The sequence below is a fragment of the Rattus norvegicus genome, chromosome X (genome assembly GCF_021556685.1).
Source record: "Rattus norvegicus strain SHRSP/BbbUtx chromosome X, alternate assembly SHRSP_T2T, whole genome shotgun sequence".
Lineage (NCBI taxonomy): Eukaryota > Metazoa > Chordata > Mammalia > Rodentia > Muridae > Rattus > Rattus norvegicus.
Window position 1 is genome coordinate 81438142 of NC_141554.1, and position 9908 is coordinate 81448049.

The window sequence follows — 9908 nt, forward strand, 5'->3', positions numbered from 1 at the left end:
GCTAACATTGAACGAAATGGAGAGAAACTTGAAGCAATCCCACTAAAATCAGGGACTAGACAAGGCTGCCCACTCTCTCCCTACTTATTCAATATAGTTCTTGAAGTTCTAGCCAGAGCAATCAGACAACAAAAGGAGATCAAAGGGATACAGATCGGAAAAGAAGAGGTCAAAATATCACTATTTGCAGATGACATGATAGTATATTTAAGTGATCCCAAAAGTTCCACCAGAGAACTACTAAAGCTGATAAACAACTTCAGCAAAGTGGCTGGGTATAAAATTAACTCAAATAAATCAGTTGCCTTCCTCTATACAAAAGAGAAACAAGCCGAGAAAGAAATTAGGGAAACGACACCCTTCATAATAGACCCAAATAATATAAAGTACCTTGGTGTGACTTTAACCAAGCAAGTAAAAGATCTGTACAATAAGAACTTCAAGACTCTGAAGAAAGAAATTGAAGAAGACCTCAGAAGATGGAAAGATCTCCCATGCTCATGGATTGGCAGGATTAATTTAGTAAAAATGGCCATTTTACCAAAAGCAATCTACAGATTCAATGCAATCCCCATCAAAATACCAATCCAATTCTTCAAAGAGTTAGACAGAACAATTTGCAAATTCATCTGGAATAACAAAAAACCCAGGATAGCTAAAGCTATCCTCAACAATAAAAGGACTTCAGGGGGAATCACTATCCCTGAACTCAAGCAGTATTACAGAGCAATAGTGATAAAAACTGCATGGTATTGGTACAGAGACAGACAGATAGACCAATGGAATAGAATTGAAGACCCAGAAATGAACGCACACACCTATGGTCACTTGATTTTTGACAAAGGAGCCAAAACCATCCAATGGAAAAAAGATAGCATTTTCAGCAAATGGTGCTGGTTCAACTGGAGGGCAACATGTAGAAGAATGCAGATCGATCCATGCTTATCACCCTGTACAAAGCTTAAGTCCAAGTGGATCAAGGACCTCCACATCAAACCAGACACACTCAAACTAATAGAAGAAAAACTAGGGAAGCATCTGGAACACATGGGCACTGGAAAAAATTTCCTGAACAAAACACCAATGGCTTACGCTCTAAGATCAAGAATCGACAAATGGGATCTCATAAAACTGCAAAGCTTCTGTAAGGCAAAGGACACTGTGGTTAGGACAAAACAACAACCAACAGATTGGGAAAAGATCTTTACCAATCCTACAACAGATAGAGGCCTTATATCCAAAATATACAAAGAACTCAAGAAGTTAGACCGCAGGGAGACAAATAACCCTATTAAAAAATGGGGTTCAGAGCTAAACAAAGAATTCACAGCTGAGGACTGCCGAATGGCTGAGAAACACCTAAAGAAATGTTCAACATCTTTAGTCATAAGGGAAATGCAAATCAAAACAACCCTGAGATTTCACCTCACACCAGTGAGAACGGCTAAGATCAAAAACTCAGGTGACAGCAGATGCTGGCGAGGATGTGGAGAAAGAGGAACACTCCTCCATTGTTGGTGGGATTGCAGACTGGTAAAACCATTCTGGAAATCAGTCTGGAGGTTCCTCAGAAAATTGGACATTGAACTGCCTGAGGATCCAGCTATACCTCTCTTGGGCATATACCCAAAAGATGCCTCAACATATAAAAGAGACACGTGCTCCACTATGTTCATCGCAGCCTTATTTACAATAGCCAGAAAATGGAAAGAACCCAGATGCCCTTCAACAGAGGAATGGATACAGAAAATGTGGTACATCTACACAATGGAATATTACTCAGCTATCAAAAACAACGAGTTTATGAAATTCGTAGGCAAATGGTTGGAACTGGAAAATATCATCCTGAGTGAGCTAACCCAATCACAGAAATACATACATGGTATGCACTCATTGATAAGTGGCTATTAGCCCAAATGCTTGAATTACCCTAGATCCCTAGAACAAATGAAACTCAAAACGGATGATCAAAATGTGAATGCTTCACTCCTTCTTTAAATGAGGAAAAAGAATACCCTTGGCTGGGAAGGGAGAGGCAAAGATTAAAACAGAGACTGAAGGAACACCCATTCAGAGCCTGCCCCACAGGTGGCCCATACATATACAGCCACCCAATTGGACAAGATGGATGAAGCAAAGAAGTTCAGACCGACAAGAGCCGGATGTAGATCGCTCCTGAGAGACACAGCCAGAATACAGCAAATACAGAGGCGAATGCCAGCAGCAATCCACTGAACTGAGAATAGGTCCCCCGTTGAAGGAATCAGAGAAAGAACTGGAAGAGCTTGAAGGGACTCGAGACCCCAAAATTACAACAATGTCAAGCAACCAGAGCCTCCAGGGACTAAGCCACTACCTAAATACTATACATGGACTGACCCTGGACTCTGACCCCATAGGTAGCAATGAATATCCTAGTAAGAGCACCAGTGGAAGGGGAAGCCCTGGGTTCTGCTAAGACTGAACCCCCAGTGAACTAGACTATGGGGGGAAGGTGGCAATGGGGGGAGGGTTGGGAGGGGGACACCCATAAGGAAGGGGAGGGGGTAGGGGGAAGTTTGCCCGGAAACCGGGAAAGGGAATAACACTTGAAATGTATATGAGAAATACTCAAGTTAATAAAAAAAATAATAATAAAAAAAGAAAAAAAAAAAGAAAAACAATGCCAACCAACCAGAGCTTCCAGGACTAAGCCACTACCCAAAGACTATACATGGACTGACCCTGGGCTCCAACCTCATAGGTAGCAATGAATAGCCTAGGAAGAGCAACCAGTGGAAGGGGAAGCCCTTGGGCCTTCCAAGACTGAACCCCCAGTGAATGTGATTGTTGGGGGGAGGGCGGTAATGGGGGGAGGATGGGGAGGGGAACACCCATAGAGAAAGGGAGAAAGAATGGGGGGATGTTGGCCCGGAAACCGGGAAGGGGAATAATAATTGAAATGTAAATAAATACTCAAGTTAATAAAGATAAAAAGGAAATGTAAATAAGAAACACCCAAGTTAATAAAGATGAAAAAAAAGAGAGAGATGACCTTATTGGTCGAGCCATGTCACTAGGGGTGGGCTTTAAAGTTTCAAAAGACTCACACTATTTCCACTGTCCCTCTCAAGGCTTACAGATCAAGATGTACCCTCTCAGATGGTTCCATTTTTCCTGTCATGGACTCAAATCACCTGAAATGGCAAGCCAATTTAATGATTTCTTTTCTAAGTTCCCTTGAGCACAGTGTTTGAATTCCAACACAGAAAAATAAGTAAAAGTGTGTATCAGTTTCCTTTTTCATTCATTTGTTGATTGGTAGTTATGTCAAAAAACGAATCCCTACCATAATCAGACAAAAGAATTTTCAAAATATTATTAATAGTACTGAAATTTAACAAAACAACTTTAAATATAAATTTTAAACATTGAAGTCAACTATTCTTAGGAAGTTTTAGCAGACTTGAAATATAAATAACTAACCATTTCTTTAAACTTCATCTTTGGCCTTAAAAATGATCTCTCCAATCAATATTTTCTATCTATCTATCTATCTATCTATCTATCTATCTATCTATCTATCTATCTATCAAATCAATCACATAAACACACACACATACACAAGCACCTGTGTATGTGTGCACATGTGCGTGTGTATGTGTGTGCGTGTATGAAAACCTTTTTATGTAATTTACTGAGGTCCACTGGTATATTGGAAATGTCTTTAAAATATGTTGTGATATTGGACTCCTCAGACTCTGGGAGGGCAAGTAAAACCAAAGACTCAATGTTGAACCATACTGAGCCTCTGCCTGTGTTTAGTCTACAAAGGTATATAAATATAGTCATTGTTTTATGTAATTCATATGTTAAAGTGATTCAGGAGCATTCTAAGGAATGACCTATAAAAATTCATCAGGATTTCCTTTCATGATTTCATGAAAAGAAGAAAATAATTTTCTTAGAAATAATACAAGGTAATCAAATAAACAGTTAAATGAAGCCAAGAAATTTTACATGTGAGAGACATTTACTGCTTAGCAGACTCATCGACATTTTTTAAACTATATGGGAGTACAATTTAAGGTATGGTTTAGGGATGATCAGCTATTCCTCTTATTTTTCAAGTTGGATCTTTGCCATCTTGAACTGGATCAAGTTGCCATCTTTGCAAGTGGACTTTATATAGTTGACGAAAAACTTGTGTCTGTAAGTCACAATATGTCAAGTATGTCAAGTAATAAGCAAAAATAAAGCAAATAAATTCTCTTTCGAGAATATCAGTGTAGAGAGGTTTTGAGTGATATGGTCAAACCATGTCATTTTAATCACAGTTGAAGTCATAAAACTGATTTACACATAGTCTTATAATATATGCAATTAAGGCTACAAGTTAGGGGACCAAAGCAATAGCATCTCATTTTCTTGAACATAGTCAGTTTTTCTAAGTTCCTGATAGGTCATCATTTGGAGATTTGTTGACCTAGAACTCTATGTACCCTAATTGGGTAGTAGGGGTGGGAAGTGTGAACTTTTGTGCTTCTAGAACATGTATAACCACAAAATTAAGCTAAATAAAGTAATTTTGGAGTTGTAGTTTCTACATTCTTACTCAGTATAATAATATCCTCTACTGTTATTCCATACAGTTATTTGTCTAGTTATCAATTTCACTTAGTGCTTTGCTGGCTGGTTTATGTCAGTTTGACACTCAAGAAAATATCACCGTAAGATTTGTCTGCAGGCACATATGTCTTATGTCTGTGGTGAATTATTTTGATTGGGGATTGATTGGGTGCACCCGACCCATGGTAGAAAGAAGTACCATTCCTGAACTGGTTATTCTAACTGTTATAAGAAAACAGGCTGAGGAAGCCATCACGAGCAAGTTGGTAAGCAGCATTCTTCCATGGTCTCTGCATAAGTTCCTGCCTATAGATTCCTTTTTGAGTTCTTGCCTTTATTTCCCTGGATAATAAAATACAAACTACTGTAAGATAACATACTTCCTTTCCTCACCAAGTTGCTTTTGGTCATGGTATTTTATCACAGCTATAGTAACCCTTAAACAGTGCTTATATAGTGCTTATTATTTTATAAATGTTAAAAAACTGTTAAAAGTTTTCACTTGGTATCTTTGTCGTGTGAAGCCTTAAATGGGCTCTGACCAAGCAAGCCAGTATCTTTAAATTAAGATACTTTAAATCTTTAATTTAAGGAGTAGGGGCAATGGTATAAAACCCTACAGAAAAGCAATGATTTTTTTATAGGATTATAACAAAAATGTAGCTGAGGGTACTAGTGCCAAAGCACATTTTCATGACTACTCCAGCATTCTTTCAACACCAGTCAGCAAAACAATCATTTATACACATGATCCTACCTAGGTCTTGATGAGCTTCCAAAGTTTTGAAGTAAAATGTGTTTTCCGTTTGTTCACATAAATTACCTGTGTTGCTACGAACTGTCTGAAGCTGTAAAAACTAATGAAGTTATATTCATGTTACTCATCATATTCCCTATTTGACACATAGACTCAGACCTTTTAAAACTAAATCTAAATGGTAATGACAAATCCAGATATTTTTGTATAGTAGTATTTTCATACCCCATACTTGCTGACTTGCCGTCCTCTGGGCATGTTTTAATTTATCAATAATCTTCTCCTTAATATTGGCCTAAACCATAGCACAAGGTACAATAGGACAATTACTGCCTGAAGGCTAAACACTATTACTTCTGCTAATGTAGACCAAGATTGCATTAGCTCTCTTTTCTAAGTATATACGTCACTTCTGATTCATTTTGAGATCACACTCTACTCAACCCTCAGGTTGTTTTCCAGCATGAAGTGTTGTTAAATTCACATGTTCCCAATTCTGTGTGTATACAATTGATTTTTTTTGGAGACAGAATTCAGAAAGTGAACTTGGAGGTCAATTTTGAAGACGAAATAAAGATAATCATTTTGATGGATTTAAAAACTAGATTCTAAAACTCACAGGAAAGGTTAAAAATAATAATGCAGTAAATACTGTGGGAGAGTTAAAAGGGAATACTTTCCCAAGAGAAATGGAAAACACAAGATACAAAAGGCAAGTAAAATAAACAAGTAATTTTATATTTCTTTAGATAATAGACTAGGCTTAAAAGCAGTAGTTTCTCTTGGGATAAAGAACATCATGCACACTTTTTAAAGTTCTTAAAGTTATAATAAAAATAATACCTGTGACTCGTTGTGGCTAGAAAGACTTTAAATTACTACAAGGTCTGCTCCAAAAGAAACAGTCTGACTCTTCACAATTAGACATTTGTACGTGACTCCAAAAACAAATGAAATATAGTGGGCCAGAATAAATATATAATGCAGAGAGCTACTCGTAAATCCTTCAAGAGATATTTATAGGATCTACTGTCTCTGAACAAAATTTATGAATGTTATGACTCTATGGTATTTTCTGAAATAGATATCAAGATATATTTATTGAAAAAAGATTATAGAAAGTAATATTTGTGTGACATTTTCTGGGGATACATAAACAAATATCTACTACTCTAGATAGGTGATCCATCAAACAGTATAATATCAACTTTATGAAAGTGTAACTTGGTGAATCCAGGAGTTTATTGGGGTTAGTTACAGGAACATGGATCATACAAAGATGTGTGTAAAACCAAAATACCCAGCCCAGTCTGCATTACAACTCACAAAAATTGTACTTTTATCACTCCCTGCAGAACTTTTAGGAATATTAACAATGGGAGAGTCTCCTCACCTCAGATAAATAAATTTCAACCTGACTCAAGCTGTGCAGCCTGGAAATCTTGGTTTATCCTATACACCATCCTTTCTTTTCAAAAGAAAAAAATAAAAGAATCCTCTAGCCTATGAAGAAGGAATGACATTTATTCCTGTTAAAGTTAACAAAAGTAAACAAAAGTAGCTATAAATATAGAATACAGTAGTTTGAAGTTTCAAAAACTTGGATAAATGTTCATTATATTTCTCGGCTAAATTTTTGAACAAGTAGTGACTAACAGTTGTCAAAAGGTTCAATTCATTTTTCATTCATTCATTTATGCAGCCCATATAGTAAGCAGGTGTAAATATGAAAGCAAAATATAGGATTTAAGAGTTCATGAGTTCCAAACCCACAGCTCCCTGCACCAAAATCCCATGGGGGAAGAGAGCTGAACTTCCAGAAGTGCAGACAATCCACTGCAGGACAGACCACCACTTCTGCCCACTACTGCCCTCATCCCTAACCCAGGAGGAAACTGCATAGTACCTCTGAATACAGGAATATAGGAGCAGCGAGCAAGAAGGAACCTGCTGGTTTCTGCCTGTGCCCAGAACTGAACTGAACCTGTCACACAGCTCCCAGCACCCAAATCCCATGGGGGAGAGAGAGATGAAACCTCAGAAGTGCAGACACTCCTGAGAGCTCAGAGGAAACAACTACTTTCTGCATACATTCCTGAACCAAGAGGAAATCACCTAAGGCCATCTGAACTCTCTGGGACCTAAAAGCAGTCAGGGACAGGACTGGTCAGGTTTCTACCTGTGCCAAGAGCTGAAAATCAATTGCCAGGAGCACTTATAAACCTGAGAGTAGAACTCTTTGTTCTGCTGAAAGAAAACAGGTCTGCAGGAGTGCTGGTACACAGGCCTACAGGAAGATAAAGCCAGTCAGAGACAGCAAGACAAGCAAACACCAGAGACAACTCGATGGCAAAAGGCAAGCACAGAAACCTAAGCAACAGAAACCAACACTACCTGGCATCATCAGAGCCCAGTTCTCACACCAAAGCAAATACTAGATATCCACACATGCTGGAAAAGCAAGATTTAGATTTAAAATCATGTTTTATGGTGATGGAGGACTTTAAGAAGGACATAAATAATACCTTTAAGGAAATACAGGACAACACAGGTAAACAAGTAGAAGCCCTTAAAGAAGAAACACAAAAATCCCTTAAAGAATTACAGGAAAAACCAACCAAACTGGTAAAGGAATTCAGCAAAACCATCCAGGATATAAAAGTAGAAATACAAACAATATAGAAAGAACAAAAGAGGACAACTGTGGAGAAGAGATCAGGAATCATAGATGCAAGCATCACAAACACAATACAAGAGTTGGAAGAGAGAGTCTCAGGAGTAGAATATACCATAGAAATCATTGACACAACTGTCAAAGATATTGTAAAATGCAAAAAGTTCTTACACAAAACATCCAGGAAATCCAGGACATAATGAGAAGATCAAACCTAAGGGTAATAGGTATAAAAGAGAGCAAAAGATTCCCAAATTAAAGAGCAAGTAAATATCTTCAATAAAATTAGAGAAAACTTCTCTAACCTAAAGAAAGATAAGCCCATAAATATACAAGGAGCATACAGAACTCCAAATAGAATGGACCAGAAAAGAAATTCCTCCTGTCACATAATAGTCAAAACACCAAATGCACAAAACAAAGAAAGAATATTAAAAGCAGTATAGAAAAAAGGTCAACTAAACATATAAAGGCAGACCTATAAGAATTACACCAAACTTCTCACTAGAAACTATGAAAGCCAGACGATCCTGGGCAGATGTCATACAGACCCTAAGAAAACAAAAATGCCAGCCCAGGCTATTATATCTAGCAAAATTCTCAATAAACATAGATGAAGAAACCAAGATATTCCATGACAAAACCAAATTTCCAAAATATCTTTCTACAAATCTTGGCCAACAAAGTATAATAGATGTAAACCTCCAACAGAAGGAGGGAAACTACACCCTAGAAAAAGGAAGAAAGCAATCTCCTTGTAACAAAACCAAAAGAAGTGAGACACACAGGCACAATTCCAACTCTAAGAAAGAAAATAACAGGAAGCAACAATCACTATTCCTTAATCTCTCTTAACATCAATTTACTTCAACTCCCCAATAAAAAGACAAAGACTAACAGATTGGATAGGAAAAGAGGACCACCAAGCATTTTGCAGCCTATAGGAAACACACCTCAGAGACAGAAACACAAACACAGAGTAAAAGGCTGGAAAACAATTTTCCAAGCAAATGGTTCAAAGAAACAAACTGGAATAGCCATTCTAATATTGAGATAAAATCAACTTTCAAACAAAAGTCATCAAAAAAGATAAGGAAGCACATTTTATATTCATCAAAGGAGAAATCCACCAAAATAAAGTCTCAATCCTAAATATCTATGCTCCAAATACAAGGGCACCTACATTTATAAAAGAAACCTTACTAAAGCTCAAATCCCACATTCCACCTCACACAATAATAGAAGGAGATTTGAACATCCCACTCTCACCAACAGACAGTTCATGGAAATAGAAATTAAACAGAGAAGTAGAGAAACTAAAAGAAGTTATGAACCAAATGGACTTAACATATATTTATAGAACATTTCATCCTAAAACAAAAGAATATACCTTCTTCTAAGAACCTCATGGTACCTTCTCCAACATTGAACATATAATAGGCCACAAAACATGCTGCAACAGATACAGGAAGATGAAATAATTCCATGCATCCTATCAGATCACAACAGATTAAGGCTGGTCTTCAATAGGAACAAAAGCAACAGAAAGCGTTCATACACTTGGAAGTTGAACTACACTCTACTCAATGACAACTTGGTCAAGGAAGAAATAAAGAAAGAAATTAAAGCATTCTTAGAATTTAATGAAAATGAAGGTACAACATACCCAAACTTATGGAAGAAAATGAAAGCAGTACTAAGAGGAAAATTCATAGCTCTGAGGGCCTCCAAAAAGAAACAGGAGAGAGCATACATAATAAGCACCTTGACAGCACACCTAAGAGCTCTAGAACAAAAACAAGCAAATACTCCCAAGAGAAGTAGAAGGCAGGAAATAGTCAAATCAGAGTTGAAACCAACAAAGTCGAA